The following is a 24,113-nucleotide window of genomic DNA, read 5'->3' on the forward strand; positions in this document are numbered from 1 at the left end:
TGTTTCAGTTCTGCGAAGGGCAGGCTTGCACTGGGAATCAGTGGTGTCCTAGAACCAAGAATATGCAGGTGTATGGAGAATTGAGCTGCCCCCGCAGCATACCCTACATGATCTAGTAGGCTGTATGTGGACGGGCTACGACAAGCCTTGCAGCACTCGTTCTCTTTGTATTCTCACGACAGAAAAAAGAGAGAACCCTAAGAGGCAGGATAGGGTAAAAAGGTACCCACCCCCAACCGCAACAGGGCTGGGAGGCCATAATTATGGAAATAGAGCGCTGTAGAAATCTTGGTCAAAATAACATGACATACACCTTCTTTTGCAATGTTGGTGACTGCCCAGTTAATTCTGAGCACCAATAACACAGACTCTCTCTCCCCCACCTCTTTTATGGGCTTTAAGTGATGTCCCCAACCCATGTGACCTCAGGATGTGGTGATCTTTTCTGATGGTGTCAGACTTCAAAGAGGCACCAGTCCACCTGATGGAAAAAAAATCAAGCCCATAACAAGAGGTTATTCCTTTCTCTCTGTCCATACACAACTCCAGGTGAGACTTAAACGTTCCTCCATCAAGTCATTGCCTTTTCTACAGCTGTAGCCCATCCAGTAAGCTCAACGCCTAATGAATGTACTCTGACCCTTGTGGATCAGGACCAGAGCAGAGCTATGATAAGCTGAGTCTTCTTCACCACAGTGGGCAGACTCCTCAGCACATACAAACGTTGCCATTTCTAACGAAAGAGATCCAAAGATCATTATGGAGGCAGCAGTCAAGGCTTCTCGCCCCTGCGTGATGCCAGTGGTATGAGGACAGTCTAGTCCACGAAGAAAGATGCAGTACCTAGATACAAGCAGAACGACGGTACCTTTATGGGTCTTTAAGCCCCTCTCATAAGTGCTACTTTTACAGATGGATCGTACTTTAAGAATGTTAGAGAAATATGGACCTCAACTTTTGGAATGTCCACGTGGTATACCACTAGCTTAGATTCTAATGAAACAATTCCAATAAAACATGAATCTGCTCCGAATAGATTTCAAAGGTTTCAAGAGCTGTTCCACATGTGCTGGTACTAGCCTTGAAAGTTGATTGTGCTGTCCTACATTAGAGTTTAGCCCAATTTACCGTTCTAAAAGGTTTCTAAATTAAACAGGAATGCGGAATGCTTGGTTTTGCCTAGAGCTAGTCTTATTTTGTTTCGCCAATTTGCTTTTCATTGACCACAGTCTTCTTCAACTGCCATCCTTGCTCTCACCCAGAAAATGTACATGGTGCCCAGACATTACGACATGGCATGATTACTGAAAGAATGAACATGCTTGTGAAGTGCAGCTCAAACTTGAACCACGGAAAGCACGTTAAGGATTTTTCCAAAAACTTCAGGGAAGATAACAAAAATTATTTTCCTGCTAGTGAGGGGGAGAAGGTTCAGATTGATGGGGTCCCTTAGCTAATGTCTTTGTAATGAAAACTATTTGCCCCAATCGAGCTGCCGCACATTTAGGGGTCGATTCCGATTCGGGAAACTAATCCGTACGATGATTCGAATTCATAGCCGTTTCCGTATGAATCGTACAAATCCGTCCGAATCGCGTAGTACGATCCGTAGGAAAAAAATACGTCTGAATCTTTGCGAACCGTACGAAAACCAAGTGAAAATCCGTACGATACGGACCATCACGGTGAACTGTACAAATCGTAAACATGCTGTACGACCCGACAAGTACGTTCCGGACCGGGGACCTATAACGCGATTCATACGGTAAACGTCGTATGAGCAATTCGTACGGAGAGCCACACATTCACATACGCACCGTACCCCTGCAATCATGGGGGTTACCCCTACGCACCGTACACCTATGCACCATACCCCAATGCACCGTACCCCGATGCAACGTACCCCGATGCACCGTACCCCGATGCACCGTACCCCTACGCACCGTACCCCTGCAATCATGGGGTGTACTCGTGTACCCGGGGGGGGTCCATTTCACACGCGGTTAGAGTCGAAATCCGCTTTTACGGACGTTTTAAACTCCCGTAGAAAAAGAGTTATACAGAGTGCTGTCGTAACGAATCGTACTAGCTGGGTCGGGAAAAGCTGCTTCGATCCGTACGGACATCGCGTACTGCGTGTTCCGAATGCGATTTATACGTATCCTTAAGTCGTATGGTCTTTCGTATGATTCGTACGGAGATCTGCTTTGGGTTCGGATCGTACTTCATCGTACGTACAGGGACGTTGAAGGTGTACGATTCATACGGGAAAAATGCTCCATACGGCTATTCGTAGGGGATTTTACCGAATCGGAATCGACCCCTTAGTGTTCAGGACAAAGTGTTTAATAGATCTGCACAGCTGATGGATTGAAGGACCTTTCTGGTGTGGAACAGACAAATAGAATAGAAGGTGACTCGGGTACTGATAAAAAAACATTGAATTGGAGTATTTATTAAAGGGGGTTGGAGCCTTTCCACTTATTAGCCATGTCACAGGCCTCTAGATACCTTAGATGTTGGATACATGAAGTTTTGGCTGTTTAAGATATGGTTCTGATGATAGTTTTTTCAGCTTTTGGGGACTGCATTAATATGAGGATGATGGTGCTAGGACACTCAAGATATATATATTCACATTGGAATTGCAGGTCTGATTTGGCTGGATCAACAGTTTCATAATTTTGGATAATGATCATTTAAAGAGCAGAGACTTGAGTGTACTCTCCGAAGACTTTAGGAAAGCTTTCAGTTTCATCAATCTAGTTCATTAGATTAGTGTTGATCCAGAATAACTTTTTGGCAGGTTGTTTACTGTTTAGCAATGCCAGCTGTGTCCCAGGGCAATTTCAGTGATTTCAAGATATTTCCCGAGCTCTATCTTGCCATTTGTATTTTGGTGGTAGTGATCGTCTGAGAACTGAAGAATGTTCCTGGTTGTAGAGGCTATTGTTTTTTGTATGGTTGGTGCTCTTTAGTCTATGTTCCTGGTCACTTCTCTTTCATTCGGGTAGGGAGTCCAGTGCAGTTTCCGTGAATGGAAATGTTTGGAGGAATGCTTCAGGTAGTCGATGGTCAGGTTGCTTGCCCAACAGATAAGACTTTGCCCAGTGATAGTCATCGGGCTGGCCAAGAGAGATTCTGACAATCAGAGATGAAGTTGTCTGAGATTTTCAAGCCTGCTGTCTGCTTAATAGACTGCGTTTGTAATTGGTAGGAGAAGTTAAGGTTATCCATTTCCTGATATGCACTTTGGAAACAAGTATCTGAGAGGTCATCCGCCCTGATGGTAGGTATGTTCACAATAAGATGGTTAGGAAATGCTCGGCCAGATTGAGGAGGTCAGTGGGGAAGGGAGGTTGTCATATTGGAGGAGCACCATAAGAAAAATACTAATGGTCTTTATCAAAGATTCAAATAAACATTTGCAGGCTCCCTACCATGGGAGGATTATTTCTATGAATTAAATATAGTCATGGAATGTGAGTGCCAACATATTGTCCTCAGTGATGAGTAATTAACGTTAGGAATCGTCCATGATCTATGTGAGAAGCGTAATGAAATTAAAAAGTGAAAAGCTCTTTATGATTTGGATTTATTTTTTAAATAATTACGAGTATAAGTCTTTTTTTTTTTAAAGCGGCAGAAGTGTTGTTTATGGTATACAGCTCACATGATGACTAATATTAGTGTATAGGTACTCAAGGGAGACCCGAAAGAAAAATGTGTTGTTTTTCTTTGCAGAGAGGAGCTATATTTTGTATTTAGTTGTTGAAACCCTGGCCCCTTCATTCTTGAGTGGTTACTCTCTTTATGGTGATTCAACATTTTGTTATTTTGATAAACCAGTCCAGAGTGAAGAGCAATTGAGGTTGGGGGTTGTCCATGATGAGGTAATGTATGTGGGAGGTGTATTTGGTGGCTGGCCAAGCATTCAGACCAGCACTTTCAACAATGGTTAGGAAGAAAAGCTCCTGAGATTCAGGTGATTGTCAGTATTACAGTGGCAGGGTGAATCGGGCACTTTTTTAGAAACTTTGCTTTTAGATTTTGTGATCTCCGTGTTAAGGGTTATCTATTCGAATTCTGATACAATGGCTTTTCAAGTTTGCATTTTTTAATTCATAAAAAAAGCTGGTTTGTGGAGAAAGTGGACTTCAGTGTGAAGAAAAAGGACTTCGGTGTATGTAGTGTGCGATGACTGAAGGAGTTAAAGCACTAATGTGATCATCCGAAGAGTGTGGCAAGTATGGAAATCCTATAGCTCATAGGTTCTAGATCCTTTGAATGAGGAGGCTTACGCAGATTAATGTGGCTCAGTTTTATGAAAGAATAATAATGTGTAGCAGGAGCTGCCTAACAAGACCCCTGGGACTTGAATAGTTAATCAATGTGTCAATCATAAGTAATTATTGAGTATCAATGAGTTAACAGATTATTCATTCCAAGAAAATAAATACTCTAAATATTGAAGGGGCCGCTGAAGTTTTGTGAAGGGGCCTGATTTATTCTCTGGCACCTGGTAGGAGTATGAATTTAGGATCAAAGGCAACTGGGTTGCACCGGTTTTCCATTGTTGTGATAATATATAGGTGAGAGATTCAAGGTTTGTGCGCTCAATGAGCCAATTAATGATTACCACTTACAAGTATTTTATTATTAACAATTTTTTAATTGTTCTTCATTTAAACAGCAGCTTTTGGCAGGCAGTCGCTCTAGCCTACTCTTATTTACATGTTGGCATGTCTATCACTGTATAACTTGTGAATCTATCCAGCCTTGCTTAGTTCCTAATTGTCTAACTTTCACATTATCCAGAAAAGCATATCCTCACCCAAGCATCTTTTACTGTTAAATTCACAGGCAGTAGTGTTTTTATTTTGTTTGTACATTTGGGGTTTTTATTAGTGTACGATGTCACTGAGCTATGGTCACAGCGCTGAATATTGGTAACACTGAACTTTATGTATGGCAGTGACATATTTGATGCCCTCTGGGCCTTGCAGGTGCTATTCAAAACCGAATGAATAAGTAAGTAAACCAGGAACACAAAAGGTGACAGCAGAACCCGGTCACCTCAAGTCATCCGAAGCACTTGCCAAAGAATATCAACTACACAAGTCGCAATCCTTCAAACATTTACAGTTACAACATGTATGGGTCCAGAACCACTTTCCATCAGTAACCCTCCAGAATTCAGATGAAAGTAATATTTGATCCACTGGACAGATGTGGGTCCTCGCACATCTGCCCAGTGGATATACCCACCAGTCCGATTCCTCACACCGCATGCCCTATTCCCATAGGCATTGGTCAGCAAGAGGACGAAGACAGCACAGCGGCCAGACTGGCACTGTGTGTGGTTACTATTCCAGTATGCCTATGTCTTCTCCAATTAAAGGCCTTCATAGGGCCTAGTAATCCCCCAGAAGACTTGAGTTCCCCAGCTTGCCCGCAATGCGGCAAAGTTCATTGGGATTGGCTACATATGGTCTGAAACTGCAAAAATCCCAAAATACTGGTAGGAAATAGGCCTGGCAAGTTGTGAATGCAGATCTTTAGCCTACAACAGGTGTGACAAGCCATGAACACTGAGTCCTGAGACCATAAGGGTGAGACCCCGTTCATATTCTCCTTGGAGACTTTGATAGTGTTCCGAGTTTGCCATTTCTGTTCATTTCATTATTCCGGAACTCACGTTCGGATATTTGTGTCGATTCTTTTTAACACTTGCATTTGAATTAAATGTCTCTTCCTTAATGTGCATTGCATTCTTTGAAAGAATTTGTGATCCACTTTATTTAAGTATTGACGAGTATTGTAAATGAGTTGGTGGCTGTGTCATTATCTGTGCCCCAAGACGGCTCAGGTGTAATTTACTCACAAAATGCAGATCAGTGGTTTCATCTCGGCCATGAAGCGCGCATCCCAGATCAGCTTGGATAAGGAAATTAGTTGGTGGCTCATCAAAGCTATCGGCTTACATGAGGGAAGCGCTGTTATAATTACCATCTTTGCTGAATAGAATGTTAATGGAGTCAATTCAGCCGAGGTTTCTCATCTCATTGACCTCTCTTGGTACTCTGATGGGAAGCCCCTGCTCCCTGTTTTTCTGCACTATTGCAGCATTAGCATCCTTTCAGAACAGTTGATGTAGGAATCCTTCACAGTTTGAGACTCCCAAGCCATTCCTCTCTGCAACCAAGTATATAGAAAATAAACATTGCACATTAACATAGATTATTCTGCCTTGATAGGATCCGGAGTTTTTTGTATTTTTGTATACGTCTGACCTGTCTCCTTTGGCACAGAGAATGTCTGGGCAGATTGTCAGGATGCAAGCTGGGGTTTAAACATGCCATTTAGGCCCCTTGGTTCCAAACTTTGCCAACTGCAGTTTACGGAGCAGGGGATACAGGAAGTGACATGCCAGCAAGCTGCTAAAGGCCATTTGCCAGGTCCCTAAGCTTGCAAGGCGTTGCACCTGTTTCCAAAGCCAGAATCATTGGAACAAAATTGAGGCGAAATTCTGGACCTTTAGAAAGAAGTTATATTCATCCTGGGTTTACTCTTTCTTTGGAATTGACAACACTCCAAAAGGTTTTACATGGGATTCTGCGGCTCTCGCAGATGTACGCATTCGAGCATCCTTTCCTACCATGTTGCACCAAGCAGACTGTCAGCAAGTTCTTAAGCCCTAGTTTTAGGGTTAGAGTGCTGAAGTGCATTGATGGTTTTTTAAATCATATTTTGTCTTCAAGGGGTAAAGAAATGTTTCTGGTAAAACTCCCTTTTTGACATCCCTGTGAAATAAGGGGTTCTTCTTCCCATAAACATATGGTGCCAGCAGTACGTTTCCATGTGTTTTTAGGCAAGATAAATGTATTCAACATATTTTTGCATGCAGCACAGTTATGGTGGTTTTAATTCATTGTGCAGGACCACCCCTCCAAACCCCTGCTGCCCTGGACTCTTCTTTCGCACATGTAGCCCTGACTTACTCTGCTTTTTTGCCGGTTTCGCGAGACGAGCAGCGGCCTAGGTGAACGACACTGACAGTCCGAACCAGGAAGTTCATGACCAACAGGCTTCTGCAACGGAAGCAGATGGTCATTGATGTTCTTCACCCTGGAAAGGCCACAGTCCCAAAGACTGAAATCCGGAATAAGCTAGCCAAAATGTACAAAACCACCCCAGATGCCATCTTTGTATTTGGCTTCAGAACTCACTTTGGTGGGGCAAGACAACAGGCTTTGGTGTGATTTAAGACTCTCTCGACTCTGCAAAGAAGAATGAACCCAAGCTCAGGCTTGCCCAGCATGGGCTGTATGAAAAGAAAAAGACATCCAGGAAACAGCGCAAAGAACGTAAAAATAGAATGAAGAAGGTCCGGGGCACAGCAAAGGCAAATGATGGTGCTGGCAAAAAGTGAGGTGAAGAATTTTAACGGAAGAATGGAACCTCCTGGTCATCATGTCTCTGAAGACAGTGCTCGATGTTCTCTAATAGAATATACTCTTGTAAGTCACACCAAATCCGTCATTGTTTATAGCATGCAGGCACTAGGATTAATACATCTGACATATGGTCTTTTCCTTATTCACAACATTTGGATTGTATAAATATCAATATTGACTGCTACCGTACTCCCCCACAGGTGAATAATATGACACACCTGATTTGGCGTTCACATTCTGATGACTTGATGATGCTAGGGTTTGTGCCGCACCTTAAGCAGTACATGCAGAACTTGCAGTATGTCTGGTAAGTACAGTCTGAGACAGTGCCTTGTCTACAGAGGGTGTAGTTAGCGAATAGGTTGGCCATCGGAGAGCTCCACTTGAGACGAATGTGCAGTCATTTTTATAAGGGATACGGCAGTTCTTATTCCCATCGGCTTGGTGCGTGCTATATGCATACAAATATGTTATCATACAGCATTTTAATACAGAGGGCTCCAGTGGGGCCCCTCTCTTATATTAGTTATGCAAGGACAGATAACCACATTCCAAAACCTCAGGATGTGCTCTTAAATTGTTTTATTCATGTGTGGCAGTTTTACTTGGAATGGTTTATTAAGGTGTTTGCAGCGGGATGATAATGGTTTCAATGTCCCTGTTTGAGCTCTGTGTCATGTGAACCTTAATAAGTGACAATTATATAGAACAAGGATCCAAATCACAAAGAAAGCTGTAGACTTTGCAGAAGGCTTGAAACTTACGGCTGAAACATGTTCACCAAGGGAATTGAGGAACATTGATTATTCTTTGTAGGTCCCAAAGTTTTATTTTAATACTGCCAGGGGTAACCTTAACAAAGCTAGTTGAAATCACCTATGGTTAATTTGAATTTCTGGTGTATATGAGAGTCTTTTGTGTGCAGAAAACACAAAAATATCCTATAAAACCCCACCAGAGCCCATTCCGACTACCAGCAATGGAGTCCAGTTGAGGAGCAACTCAGGGATGAAGCAGGCCTCATAGGGTGGTGGGTGAGGGTTTCTATTTTTAAAATTAACACACTCGGTCAGGTAGAAATTGTCCTCCTCATCCCCACCCCCAATCAGCATATTACCTTTATGGGATAGTTTCTATGTCTGTATGGTGTTTATTAATGTTGTCCTGCATTCCCAAAGCCAGTGCAACTGATTTTGCTAACGCAAAATCTAATTATTTGTAATGGGCAATGTACGATGTAGTGCAAGCATTGCAATGCCTTGCAGGTCTCAAAGTGAACATGGCGACCCAGGGGTGTTCTTCACCCCACTTTTGCCTCCCCTGTAATTCACAAGAGAATGCCCAAATAATTTGCGACTGTTTTTGCAGTAAAAACATGTAGGGTATAACAAACCGGTTATTGTTCGATCTCCTGTGGCTAAACACCATTTGTCCCTCTGAGACTTGGAACGCTAACTGCTAAGGGTCACTTAACTAGTAAGCATGGAGGAGTGTTGTACATTATTGACATTAACCAGACAAATCACTGCATCTTCGTGCCCACCGTCCACAGAATCAAGAAAACGCTATAATTGTGTGAATCTCTCCAATGTCTGGGGCATATGAGCTTTCCTGTGTTTCCAGGTAGTACCCTTCTATTGGTTCTTTTAAGTTTCAACTTTGTAACCATACTCCCAAAGACTTTGGTTTCCAGGAAGCTATTCTGTAGGTCATGGAAATGACACTTCTGAGTCACTGATTGGCATTGTTTATGATTTGCACCAGTCGAAGAATTTCACCTCTAGAGACACAATATGAATGCTCCCATACATCACTGTTAATCATGGTTCCAGTTCTGAACACCAGCCAAATAGAGCCGAAGTGTCATTATTCCTAGCTGAAGTATGCAGGTGGCTTTCCTGTTTTGAACACTAATTTTTTCAAAGTAAATGCTGCAGGCACCCAGAATACTCACTGGAGAGCATCAAGGGGGCTGGGATACGCAGTAGATCGCCCCATGGCAGATCGCCAGCTTACTCCCAAAATCCAACTGTGAGCGTTTTAACTTCAGCAGCTTTAATGGATATGCTATTGAAATCTGAATTACTGTGACTGCTGGCACCAGTCTTGGTCCTGGTAGGAAGATTTAAAGTATACTCATTTCAGTTACATGGGCCAAATCAACCTTCACACCCCTCCTGGCATTCTGTTGCCTGCTGAGGTTGTGGGAGACAAGGTAGTCACTTGGACACTGGTGGCCCAGCCTGCTCTGTGACAATAGAAGCATGAGGTAGGCCAAGGTACAGCCTGAGTGAGACACAAGAGTTCTAGCCTCACCGCTAACATTCCTAGTGGGCCCAACCCATGAAATGATTGTTCCAAGCTTCTCAGGAAATGCCCGGTGAAGAAGGGCAAAAGCATGGCATATTGGACCCATGCAAATGTACGGCGTCCAGGGGCTAGCACCGCATTACCCCACTCATCAGGGGTAATCTGCCAGGTTGTGCTGTTAAGCTTTGACTCTGCTTGGTAGGGAGGTCCCAAAATGCAAATACCCTCGAGGCAGACAGTACCAAGCATGATGGAAGCTCTTTGCTCGAAACAACCGTTGAGGCTGGCAAAACAGCCAATTCCCTAAAACGGCCAACTATGTCCAATTATTCACCAAGCAAGCTTCCCTGTCCAGGATACCTGCTTCTCCTCCCTGCCTGCTCTTGGGTAAGCCAGATTCCCAGAATGGCCTGCGCAGCAGGGCTGGGAGGTGACTAAGGGACCAGGTGCCTCTGGGAGTCTGCTGCCCTCACAGTGTCTGGGCGGAACAACCAGGTGACAAACAGGTACTTAGCATCCATTCCCTGTGAATCTGGAGGACGGCCACCATCCTTTCTTGTACTTTGTGCTCACTGGGTAACAGAAGTGAACATTTGAGCAAATGTATCATACCTCATGGACCCTGACTGTGCTTGAATCTTCAAATGAGCCCTCATTGGGATTTCCATGTCAGCCAGGCCATCTGGTCCACTGCATGCATTCCAACGGCACTGGGGGACCATGTGGTTGGAGTCGAGCACTGGTTCTTCCATGTGCTCTCACCGGGTGCCCAGTCAGTGCTCTCCCCCCCAAATAAACAAGGTCCTTCTGGGTCTGCAGAATCCCATCCTAGGAGCTTTGTGACATGGCGACTAAGCAGCTGGACCCCCGGGTCTACTTGATCTCTGCCCCATGTCCCAGTCAGAGCATTCTTCCCCAGCAAAACAGGGAGCCCCTCCCTGGTCCTGCAGAACTATTTCCTGGGCACTTCATGGCATGGGATTGCCTGTGGATAGAGCCCAGGCCTATGGGGACCGCTCATGCTGGAACTCTGACCTAGGTCCTGGTCGGAGTTTTTACCCCACTAGAATCATGTACTGGCCATCTGGTAGTTAATACAGAATTCCCAAAGCCCTTGTATGATCAAGGGAGAACAACCAAATAAAAAGCAACTCAGTTGTACCATGTCCCTACTAATTCGGAGGAAAGCCATTAGCCTTTCATGTACTTTGTGCACACCGGGTAGCAGATGGAAATGATAGAGCAAATTATCCTGACATCCTGGAGCCTGGGCTGGGATTTAATCTTCAAATGAACCCTCATCAGGACTTCCATGGCAGCTTAGCATTCGGAACACTAAGTCACAAGTCGTGTTTATTTATTTGCTTATGTGTTTTGGTTTTGGGTTTTTTTTCTCCTGCAAAACGTCACAAGTGGCATTAGCTTGACAAATTTCGCACACACATAATTTTTGAACAGGCGTAACTTTGCAGTCTCACCTGTACAATTTTACGCACCCTAATTTTCACCTATATGTTTGATTACTAGTTGAAGACCATCTCAGGTGAATTGCAGCAAATATGAGGTTTTACCTGGTGGTCGTGGGTCTTTTTGAAATTGGTAAATGCCTGCAGACCTGTTTAGAGAAAGTGAAAGATGCACTGTCACCATTAATATTAGGGACATCCTCAACAAATGCAAGAACTGGATGGGCACACCAAACTAGTCTCTTCATATCATTGGCACAGTGTTGGTGTTCTGCTGGGAAGCATGTACCGCTGCTGGCTTTGTTGCATTGATTTTGTATGTGGTTGGCGTACTGAAGTGGCCAAGATTTCCGTCCGAGGACAATAAGCAAACAAAACTGTATTCTCAACAAAAACAAAAAAATTCAGATTTTCTGCATAAATCTTGTCCTGATACACACTGATTCACAACTGCAGTGGTGATTGACGCGCTAGCTCGAGGCTCGGACTCTGTGAAGCTGGTTGTGAAGCTGTTTGTCTCCTGACTCCGGGGCATTCCACGAGGGGCAGAGAACTACCGGTGCAAACGGGACTGCGAGGGCCAGGCTGCCTAGCGGCGAGTCACCAGCCGCACCTGGCTCCTCTTCCCGCCACGCCTCTCCTCTCGAACTACTATTTAGCCACACCCACCCACGAGCACGTGGGACGCGCGCGGGTGTGCGCCGGGCGAAGCCCGGGCCAAGGGCGGGCCCGTCTGTGCCCGTTCGTGACCAGCAGTGACCGGACCGGGGCACACCCCTAACCTTATTTCTCTAAATCGTCTGCACGTACTACCAGGCATCCATGGCGGGTCGGGAAACACGGAGTAAGACCTCGATTGCCGGAGGATCTGCAGCTGGAGGTATGGACAAATTTCTCATCAGGGCGAATACCATCATTGATAAGGAAATTGACACTCTTGAGAAACGCCTGTCCAAAGAACTGATGTCTATTAAAAGATCCTCCCTGGGGAGATTGGCTGATGCTAAAACACCAGAAATACATGTTGTTAATGCTACCCCCGAGGTGGCTATCCACTCCACTCTCCCTGAAGTAGATAATTTGCTGCCAGCGGACCTTGACATTTCGGTGAATAAAATTATACCCGATATTAATCAAGTTCCTGACACTAATAATGTTTCCTTTGTTTCTGTTCATGAAGATACCCTTAATAATTCTGTGTCCCAGGGGGCCAGGGAAGGGGCTACCGCGAAACGGAAAAGACCGTATAATAAGAAAGTTAAAAAAGCTGGAAGAACCTCAAAAACAGCCAAGTTATACCACGACCCCATTCCTCCTCATACCACCATGCCAACAGTACCCTCTAGTGGAGAGGTCTCTATCGAAAATTTGGCCGCCCTATTTAAATCAATCTTATTTCCTTTAGAGGCCAAATTGGAAAGGTTGGACTTCAGATTGTCTAATATCGAGAAAGCCACTGCCTCTATCCTAGCTAACTTCACCAAACCCAATAGCTTAAACACCCTACAAATTGTTCCCACCATGCCAGTTACTCAACCAGCAAGTGTGACCCAAAATCCCACCCGTCCTGTACCATGTCCCCCAGTAGATTACCAACTCCCCAGTCAGGGGAATAATGCCCCCTCACATCAACTTTCTGGTCATCAACCCTGTAAGTCTAATCCTTCCGAACCAACGGCCGATGGGTTACTAGGGTCCCCAATCAAAGAACTTGGAGTCCTTAGACCCCGCCGGCCCGATCTCCCTCCGGAAGCAAACCGGTATACGATAGTTTTAGCTGGAGCTCCCCCCCTGGAAACCGGGGAAACCGAAACCTTTAGCTCCCTGAAAGGTAGAGTTGTTAAGTGGCTCAATTGGAACAGACCCCTTCCGGCCCATCTCCACAATGAAATTATCATGGTAAAGAGTGTACCATGGATAGGTAAGACACCCAAGTCCATTAATGGGGATTGCATTATGGTCAGTTTCAGAGACCCTAGAACGTTTTCCTATATCTGTGCGGGATTTAATAGGTCTTTTGACTCGACCATTCAGACCCTTCCAGTCTCTTTCTTTTTTCCACCTGATAAAGTAACCCATGGTAAAGGAAGGCATGACTGGACTAGGGTTGAACGTAGACAGAGATAATATGAAATAAGACACCAGTACACCCCCCAGTACAACTCTTTTTCTGACTATAACCGGTATAGCTGCCTAGAGGGCCTAGAGGGGGTTGATTGACTACTGCCAAAACGTACCTTAGAGCCCTCTGCACCTGAGATTGTTAATGATATGGTGGATGGGGAAACTGCGGGCTATGTTACGAGTCCAGATGAATGTTTGTTAACTCCCTTAACATCTGAAATGCTGCCCTTGGTACCCTCTTTGTATGTTGTGTCTGCGGATATCCATCCTCCACCCCACGCCCTGGGCCCGTCTGAGACGGGGCGGTCTATTATAGCCCCCTCCTTTAACCCCGCCCTGACGGATGCGGTACTGACATCTAGTCCCCCAGGCTTTTTAATGGCGAGCTGGAACATTGCCGGGTGGCGACAGAGGATGTCAGCCCTGGGCTGGAGGGAATCTATCTCAGGGTTTGATATCCTCTGCCTACAGGAGACTTGGTCTACTACTGACATTCATTATGATGGCTTTGTCTCCTATAACTGCCCAGCACAAGCATCCACCATGGGTAGGGCAAAAGGCGGCCTGTTGATTTTACTGTCTGTGCATTTTCCAGCACGTGTAAGATCTTACTCCACTGTTGGCTCACACTCTCAAATACTCAAGTTAGAAAATAGAGGGGGCCGGAACATCCTGCTGATCAACCATTATAATAACACATTTGACCATACAAGCACCCTTGTTGTAGACGAACTAGAGACAGCTTTAAACAAAATCTGTGACAATACTCACAAACCATTTGACATTATCTGGGGGGGGGGGACTTTAATATCAGATCCTGTCCGTATTCTTATACTAACGCATGTGGTTATGATGGGGATAATGGGGAGAATCTGGCTAATTTTTCCCATACCCATTATGGCGACTCCCTTAATACTCTCCTGCTAAAGCACGATCTGGTAATTCACCAACCCGCCCTGGATAAAGAGGGCAACACTGTCCCAACCTTCACAGGGAGGAATACTGCATCCGTTATTGATTATTTGATAATATCGACACAGATGGTCCCCCTCTGTACGGTCCCCGTCACCATGGATTTTGGTATCAGCGACCACAATGCCTTAACTATGTCAACCCTCATATGGGGTCCTAAAAATCAATTTGTCGGTAGGACTGTAGATGAGATCACACCATGTAGGCAAAACGGTATTCGAATCAAATGGTGCGGAGATAAATCCAACAAATGACTACGAAAAATTGTGGGAGCTGGTTCCAAAGTGATATCCCGATGCCTTGAAGTTGATGCCACTCCAAGTCGCATCATAACTGACTTCGAGGAACTTGGAACTATAGTACAAAAATCTCTCACCATTACTAAGGGTTTAACTAAGCGGGCCACTTTAGGCTGGTTTGATAGAGCGTGTACGTCCGCGCTACAAGACCTTAAGAAGGCATTATCTAACCACCCGAGAGATAGGGATGCTGTTAAACATTTGAGGTCTAAATACAAATGTGAGTTGAAGCGCAGGAAACAGGAACTGAGAGAGCAAGCCTGGGAGGACCTGACTAAGGCTGCAGCCCTACAGGATAGCAAACTGTTCTGGAGTACTGTGAACAGCCCATTTCTCCAGAAGGAGAAATTTCCAGTTCTTACTGCACAAGTTAGCGAGGTCAGCTGGGTCTTACATTTTACCGGAATTTTTGACCCAAAAGGTAATGACCAGGATAGCCCCTGTAATAACCACACCATACCCAACCAACCGTTGGGGATTACCCTCCAGGAAGGTGACACGGCAATCAGTAAAAGTAAAGGGGGGAAAGCCCCAGGCCCAGACGGGGTACCGATTGATCTTTATAAAACCGATCTGGCCTTGTGGAGCCCCCTATTGACCCAAGTATTCAATGCTGCTGTTAACGATACTACCCCCTCTACTTGGAGTGAATCCGTAATTATACCAATCTACAAGAAGGGAGATAGAGGAGAGGCTAAGAACTACCGCCCTATCTCCCTTCTGGATTCCTCACTAACAATTATGAGTAGGGTCTTATTGCTACGCTTGGAGGAATGGGCCGAAAGTAATAACATCCTTGCCGTCTCCCAATACGGCTTTAGGAAGGGTCTCGGCACTATCGAGCAGTGTATCAATCTAGATCTCCTAATAGGAAAATACACTAAAGCTAAACAGGGTTCATTGTTTCTCTGTTTTGCGGACCTCTCCAGTGCCTTCGATTTGGTTGACCATACCTTGTTATGGTCAACCCTACTCGAAATGGATGCACCGGCTGCGATTATTCATTTTCTGGCCAGACTCTACGCTAATTTATCTGCCCAGATCCGTTATGGCCCTGAGGGAGAATGTACGAGGAAGATCAGGGTCAAATCTGGCATTAGACAGGGTTGTGTCCTGGCCCCGCTGCTTTTTTCCCTTTTCATAAATTCAATTGAGCAGGAACTGAAAAAAGTGCAAGCTGATGCCCCACAAGTTAAGGGACAATCTATCCCGGTGCTGCTTTATGCAGATGATACCGTTTTACTTTCAAGAACCCCCATAGGCCTTCAGAAACTTATGAATTGCTTTTATGATTTTATACAGGGGAAGAAACTAAAAATGTATAATTCTAAAACTTTTATCATGGCATGCGGTAAAAAGGTAAACCAACTTAAATCATTTTATTTTAAGAAAAACTGCATTGAGGTTGTGAATAACTTTTGCTATCTGGGCATTACCTTTAACAATGGTGGGTCCTGGGCCCCAGAGCAACATAATGTCAAAGCTAGGATGGGTAAGGCCTCCTCATGTGTATATCGTTTTGCTGCTAAATTGGGAAGCCGGCGTATACCGGACATGCTGAATGTTTACCGACACAGGTGTGCATCTATTGCACTATATGGTTCAGGGGTCTGGGGACATTGGACCCAAAGGGACTTGCAATTACTGGAGAATTCTTTTCTTAAAAGACTCCTCTGCCTCCCTTCTTCGGCATCCACTGAACTGACCCATAAAGAACTAGGGTTGGACTACATATCTGATCTAATCGGATTGAGACCCTTAATGTCATGGAGATCTATTTGGTCTAAGGATGAAACCAGCTTTACCAGAGAAATAATTAAAGACTGCTTATGCTTGGATAACGCCTACCAGATCCTGTGGTTAAAGTATGTTGTTTCATCCTTTAAGGAACTCTACGATTTGGATGTACATGAGGACCCAATGTGTGCCACCGTCCTACCGAAACAGGAGGTTAAAGGCATCTTCTTGAGGCATAAACATGATAAGCGTAAAGAACAAACCAGAGATTATTCAACCCATGCCTTCTATTTCTCTAATATGGAAGAAGGGACTGGCTTTCCTATGTATCTAAAAGTTATCACCAGACAGCCTCATCAATATGTTCTTACAAGGCTGAGACTAGGAATTGTGCATAACCTGGTGGCATTCCCGAGAATGAAAATTTACTCTGCCACCCCCTGTCCATGTGACGGAATTACTAAGCAAAGCACTCTGCACTTTATGCTAATATGCCCTTTGTATAAAGCTCTGCGTATTTTCTACCTCAAACCCCTATTTAAGAAATATTCTGTGTCAACAACTGGTAATGCTATGAGATTCTTATTTGCACTTGCTACTCCGGATATATGCTTTTTTATCGCAACTTTTATTTTAAAATCAATCACGGCCAGAAAAAGTATGGTTTTTTAATATTATGTTAGTCTGAACCTTTGCTGCTAGTCCATGTTTTATCGATTGAGCTCTGCTAAGCCCTGTACTTCCCTATCCTGTGACAATTCATATGTGCTATGTTTATTCTGTATACTTTTATGATGTTTTTTACGAACAATCGAATAAAGTTTAAGAACTGAACTGACTCGCTAGCTCTCACTTTCAATTGATTGCTTTATTTTATATTTCCAGAAAATACCAGATTTCCACAAATGGCGCAGTAACTGACTCGTGCTTCTCGTCTGCTCGAAAAGGTATGTTATCTGTACTGGTTTGCGGCTCCTTCTGTGCCCTTTTGTGATGAGATTTTCTGGGTGTGTTTGTGTGGGTTGTTTGTGTGTCTGTCGCTTTGCCCTGTCGATGCCAACTTGTTCTATTTTAACAATATTCCGGCTGGCTGGGGTTGCAGTTGATTAGCCCAGTTTCTGAATGAAAGCAGAGGGGGGTTATCAATCACTGAATGACGCACGCCGGTGCTTCTTTGACAGCGAACGAAGGCGTCATGAGCATCTTCGCCGCCTCGCGGCTCCTTCCAACAGTGCCCTGATTGCCGCGCGACCATAGCCTGCTCTGTGCACTGAACTCCAGCCCCAGCTTTTTTGGGACATGGTTCTTTTTGAAGAGGTTGTTAAAGTCAGAGCTTTGGGTCCTTAAATCCTCATTAATCATGCGCGTGTGATGCACATATTAGAATTCCCTTGATGCGGCTCCGTGTTGTCTGACATTTAACTAATGCAATTCATGTCCGCTTTGTACCAAAGAGATTCATCAAAACCGGGTGGCATTTGTTTCCCGGCGCCCGGCCCGGTTCCGAGGGCCTTGCTATGTTGTGGTTTCCACACGTCGCTGAGAAAAAGGGAGATTCTCTTTTATTTCAATGCGAGGTTAAAACGAGCTCAAGTGCTAATCAAAAGTGTCTCTCGAGCCCCCCTTATATAAGCAGCGCGGAGGCAGATGGCGCCTATAATGTGCTCAGCGTACAGTGCTGTTGATCACAGTGTAGCTGCCAATCAGCACACACTTGGGAAAGAAATGAACTCCATCTGTCTCTTAATTACCAGAGTGAACCTACCCACTGGAACTGACTGCCAGGACTGCTCCTTTTTTTGTGCAGCACAAGCACCACACAGCACATTTTCTATCATGTTTTTAGGGGGGTGGGCCTAAATTTTCATTTTTTTTAAATAGGGTTTAAAACTGAATGTCTAGCTTCTCTTGTGATAAACTCGCTTATGTGATTTGCTTTATTATTTGAGGGAGATCATGTCTATGAGAGGGCTACCTCAGCATGATAATTTTTATTTAATATAATTTCTTAATTCCTATTAGGACCCTCCTATTTGCACCCTTAAATAAGGCTAATTTTGAAAAGAATGCCCGGTACTTCATTTGTAATATAGTGCCCAAAGCGCTGCTCAGAAGCCCACGGCCAACGCTATTAAATGTCAGTGTGTCAGATTCCAAGGCTGCTAGTCCTGAATACACACCAGGTTTATTTAATCCTCTTTAATCTACTGCCAGTCACTTGGTAATATTGTTTCCATCTTTCTCTTCCTCCTTCTTTCCCGTCTGTCTGTTTTTCCCTTTCAGGCTATCAGAAAATGTCTGACGAGGAAAAAAAAGTGCTGGTCCCCAAAAAAGAGTGAAATGAAATGAATTTGTACTTGTTTAGCGCACTTATACCCTGAGGTGTCTTGGTGCTGTACGCATACCGCTGTGGAACCCTTCCCACTCCTGGGCACCCCCAAGGTGAAGCCAGGCATCCCAGGGCTGTTGGGGCCGTTGTGGAGATTAAGCAAGCTATTGCCCAGAGTTGCAGAGTGGGACCCATGGTTAGAATAGGCACCGAGGCGAGAATTATCAGGTCAGAGGATATTGAGCCCAAGACCCACCGAGGCGGGAATTGAACCTTGGTCCCGGGCCAGACCTCTGCATCAGGGTCTGCCGCTCTAACCATTGAGCCACACTTCTCCACTTTTGCAAGTGGCCTCCATCGCCTCAAATTAAGCACTGCCCACCGACCTCATCTGCCCACACCTTGTTTTTCCCTGTCCACGCTTCTGCTTTCTCCATTTTCCTGTTTCTCCAAGTTAACCGGCCCCACCTTAATCTTTTTATTGTAAAAACATGTAAAGGTAACAGTCTGGGATTTCGTGTGCTGATGAAAAACCATAAGCGTGGCATTACGTTTTCAAACATTTGTGTTTTAGATTTTGCCTACAGCACGCATGCACTGTCAGTGAATGCTACTGTAAATTTTAAAAAGCTTTAAAACAGTCTTGGCACCCGCCCCATATTTACTCTTACTTACCATTGGTGGGTTCCCTGGTCTCTCTAGTTACCTTGCTTCTTATTGGTCGTGGTCTCCTGCTGTTTCTACTTTCTCTTGAATTCTCCTTGCCGTCTGGTCGTCCATGGAGCTTGGATCAAGTACATTTTCCGGTCTCTGCGGCCATTGTCCTTCCACTTGCTGCACATTGCAGAGGTACTTTTTTTATATTTACCCTAGTACTCCTTAAGAGTGCATGTGTTTGCAGGCCCTCTCTACCCCTCCATCTATTCCATCCCTCCCGTCCCCCCTCCAGTCCCTGTTTGCCCTGCGTCATGTTGATTAATCTGCATTTGCGTTCATAAAAAATCTGTAGAGGCGTGGTTCAATTAATGGCTTTAGAAAAGGAGATTATTGAGTTGGTCAAATGAGCCAACCATGGGGTTTTGAATTCAGGGTCTGGTCTGGTCATATACTCTTTGCAGAGATGAAAAGTGAGGAGTTGAACTCTCGGTGGGGAAATGCTTAAGATGTAACATCAAGTAAAGTTCTCTCCTGGCAAATTGTCTTTTCTCACTTACAATTACTTAATTAATTAATTGCTGTTTGTAAACAATCTTGCTCCCAAAAGGCTTTATTCTGCCATCTGTGCATTATATATGTGTTACTCCTCATATAATGGTGCAGGTAGTATTCTTGTTGAATTGAAACTTGGAAAGGCAACGGCCTGGACAAGCCTCATCTTATTTCCAGTGACCCTATAGCCTTTGAACATCTATAGGGTCCTTGTTTGACTGGCAATGTGATCCTATGCTCTTCAAATACCTGAGGTTACGTGTTTATACTATTCACGACAGGTGCACCCTGAAAGTGATTTTTGCAACTTTTGGTGTTAATATGAGGCAACTGCATGCTGTGCTCCTAGAGGTGACCTGGCCTGAACTGTGTGCTGTTTGTGCTCACACGCAAAGCGTGCTCACTGCATATCTTTGACCTTTTTCTCAGTTACTGTAAGTATTTCTTATGAACAAGTTGCAACAGTAGTTCCCAATAAACAGATGTTTTGCAGGATGTTGAGTGGCTGGTAGGGCTGTCCTGCCGCACTCCTGAGGGTCTCGTGCTGTCATTGACTAGAATCTCCCTCGTTAGTTCTCTGGTTATAGTCCTTCACGTCACTCATGATTTTGGTGCACGCTACCTCTCCATGAAGTCTTTTTTGTTCGTTGCAATTGAATTGACACAAGCTGATGCACTGTTCCCTGAAATTGAGCATTTTTCAATTTTGTATTTAATAACGAAACAAAATGAAAATCTTCTTTTCTCTTTCCTTGTTTGCTATGTTTCCTCTTAGTTTGTAGGGCCAAAAGCTTTGTTTCTCCCACATGTCCAATAAATGAATCTGTAGACAAGTTGGGTATGGGCTCTGCAGGTAAACAGTAATACCCGGCTGAGTGCCGATTAGGCCCTATAGCATACTTTACACTTTTTTAATACAGAAATTTGATCATGAAGAGTGGTTTGTAAACACTAGAAAGGCAATCGTGGCAGATGATGTGAAAACCTGAGAAGCGTTTGTTTCTCCACGTGTTTTTTATCTGCCTTACCCTATGGATGCACCAATATTTATTGGCCACAACATTTGCACCTGGGTTCTTCTCCAACACCCCTGCTATTGAGAGGGGTCCATCTCTCCCCAGCCGGTGTTTTGTATTGTGGGACCTCACTATGAGCTCTTGAGGTGGGGTTCACTGGGCGGAGCAGCTGAGTGAAGCAGACCGAACACCTCCACAAAGAGGGGATGAAAGCTAGAGGTGTGGCTATCATTAGTGCAGTTGGTCAGTGGCGCCAGTGATGCCCGCTGCACTCCAGTTATGGCTGTAGATTACCACCGAACCTTGCAGTGAGGGAGACTGTTTCCTTGTATGCATTAGGGCTGAGGGCAGCTGTTATGTTTTGTTCTTATTTCACACCTGTTTTCTTTGTTTTTTGTCATTGGGTGCGTGTGTATATTTTTACCATTGTTCTTATCTCTTACCTGTCTATTCTATGATATTGTTCCATTAGTATATTGTACTTTGGTTTATCTTTCAATTTATCTCTTTCTGCACTTATTTGCTCAAGTGATGTATTCACGTCTTTGCATATTTTCTTATTTTGTTTTTCTTTTCAGTGTAAAGAAAGAGGATATGTGGTAGTGTTACTTTTCCTCTTCTTTCTGTGCTCCCTCTTTCCCTTTGCTGTTCAGCCTGAGTATGTGTGGAATGTTGATGAGTTCTTGGAATGTTGAGTGCCTGGTGTGAGTCAGTTGGTGTCAGCAAGCTCGTCGCCAAAATGTACTAAGTAAAGAAGTCCAAATTGTAGACAAGGTGGTAGGTTCCAAGATGTACTTTATTGAAAAAAGTTCCAAGTAGTATATAGATGATAAATTGTAGTAAAATGGTAAGAAATAAGCTACAATAGTAGCCCCACCAGGAGCAGCTTCCTTCTGGTCAGCCTCACATCTCCAACTGACCCTCTAAACCGGTCCATACTCCAACATTCCATTACGTCATACAGAATTCTCCAGTCATGCAGGCTGAACAGAAGGTAGGGTAAAGGAGTAAAGAGAGAAGAGAAGAAAAACCTCACAACAGCAGCCGTGCTGCATTATTGGTAAAAGCATCAGTTGCCACTGACTCTGTAGTGGATGCATGGGCATCTCTAGGAATAGACCACACAGGCCATTCATTGAACTATGACTGCTGAGCATCCCTGTCCTGACTGTGCCAGCTGTCAGCATCAAGAGTGAGCCTTGGGTGTGAGAAATACTGCAAGGAGATGAAGGAAGGAGATATTTCAGCTACAGTTTTTCGTCCCATGTTGAACTTCCTGTTGTGTGAGAATAAACCACTTATTTTGTTGGCTGGATACACTTTTCACTAACCATGAAATGCATGGTTAGATTGAAATTTATTTTGTTTTGTATACTTTATAAGTAAATCAAAACATTTTTTTTTAAAATGTGGATTACTCAACAGAAAAAGAAACACATTAATTATATTGAAATTAGAAAAATGCAATATTTAAAACTCGATTACTTAAATTAAAATTGTAATGGTTTTTACTAGAAAAACTTCAAAGTATTCCTTTCCCACAAGGACTATTTTAATGTATTTAGTAACAGGCTTCAGAAGATTTGGGAACTTCGTCTGGATTTCTAATGCTCATTTAGTTCTGGAATGATAAGTGCCCAAAGCTATATATGCATGTGTAGAACTGAGGGCAGGAGAATGTAATCTAGTGCCTGAACTGCAGACTCTAGAAGCCTAGGCTAAAATCCTGAATTCCAATACTCGATCTATGTGTGTGATCCTGCACAAATGACTATATTTCTCGGTGCCCAATTTTCCTTGCAAGACCAGATAAGGAACACCAGTGATTATTACTCAGAACGTGCATTAATTACATGAAAAGACTCACAAATAGAGGTGGGCAAGCCAACAAATTAACAGGGGAGAGCCGAGCCAAGGGTCTGGCTTGGCACTCAAAGGCCAGCGCAAGCCGAGCCCAGAAAATGTTTTCCATGTATATCATACAACAGACATCACGTAAAATATGATAATGTCTCATTTCAAAAAAATTAAAAAAGAGTATTTCTTTAACATGTGGAAGCTTCGACACTGATACATCACATTATATTACTGTACTAAAAAGTATTTATTAAAAGTGCTAGTTTTAAACAAGAGCTTAGGACCATTCCTTTCCCTGCCCCCACCCTGGCAACAGTGCCATCTGTGAACTTTTATGGAAGGTAGTTGTCATGAGAAACCTGTATGTGACCCAGATTCTTATAGGAGGAGTAACATTATAGTCTATTAAATCAAATACAATAGTTTTTCAGACAGCTGGTATTGTGAGCTTGCTTGTTTGAAAGTGCTTTTATATGGGATAATGAATAAAAAGTAGGATCGGTGAAATAAAATATTGCTTAAGATCACACAATTTGGTTATGCGAGGAAGCTGTAATTGAATCCAGGTTTCTGGTTTCACTTTATACAAATCGGCCCTTTTAAATGGATATCTATTTATCTCTCCTTTCCAGCTCAGATGTTGATGCTTTGTTTTTTCCTTTTTGAGCATGAGGGTGGGGTGAGGGTGGCAGGCAGCTGCTATGTGCTCGACTCGTTATGAGCTCGAGGTTCCAACAGGACTTCTTGCAGAGTCAGAGCCAGGCTTCAGACTCCAGCCTGGCGTGAGCTTTCATCGGACCAAAATGCTACCCCATATATTATAATGCAGTTTATTATTAATACTCATCACATGCAAAAGTGCGCATCGGCCACTTATGACTTTAAATTAATATGCTTTTACAATAAGAAGCATAAGTGCATGCAATGACTTAATTGTAGCTTTTCATCTGCGCACTGTGTGTGTGTGGGGAAAAAAACACAAGGTGGGTGCAAAAATGTAAAATGGCCTTTTGTGCCAGTCCTGTATGATGTTAGTGCGAGGCCTAGTGCCAAAACATATTGCTGGGTGCGTTGGATGCTTCTTCTGTACTGGCTAAATGAGATTAGCAGCATCTATATCTTCAGTATTAAAAGAATGTGCTTCCAAAGCAAGAAGACTTTATTTCCGGTGCCATCTTGTGGTGTGATTGCCCAAGCTGCCTCAATATTATCAAAGACCGCAGGCTTGAAAATCTATAAAATGTTGCAGAAAGAATGCAGCAGGACCCTAGAAAGCGCAAGGCCTGGGGCATAACCTCCACCCCCCTTTCTCTCACTGTTATGGCCCTGTGCCAAAA

At 43.9% G+C, this 24,113-nt stretch overlaps 1 protein-coding gene and 1 pseudogene across 4 annotated transcripts in view; both read left to right on the plus strand.

Moving 5' to 3' along the window:
* Positions 1–24,113, plus strand: part of PAM (peptidylglycine alpha-amidating monooxygenase) — a 1,252,349-nt gene that overhangs the window by 198,924 nt on the left and 1,029,312 nt on the right. For all 4 annotated transcript variants that reach the window (XM_078675446.1, XM_078675447.1, XM_078675444.1 and 1 more), the window contains exon 2: positions 17,251–17,312. The gene's annotated coding sequence lies outside the window, so the exon portion shown is untranslated. The remainder of the gene's footprint in view (positions 1–17,250; positions 17,313–24,113) is intronic.
* Positions 7,056–7,432, plus strand: LOC144819484 (small ribosomal subunit protein eS24 pseudogene; annotated as a pseudogene).

The sequence above is a fragment of the Lissotriton helveticus genome, chromosome 2_1 (assembly GCF_964261635.1).
Source record: "Lissotriton helveticus chromosome 2_1, aLisHel1.1, whole genome shotgun sequence".
Classification (NCBI taxonomy): domain Eukaryota; kingdom Metazoa; phylum Chordata; class Amphibia; order Caudata; family Salamandridae; genus Lissotriton; species Lissotriton helveticus.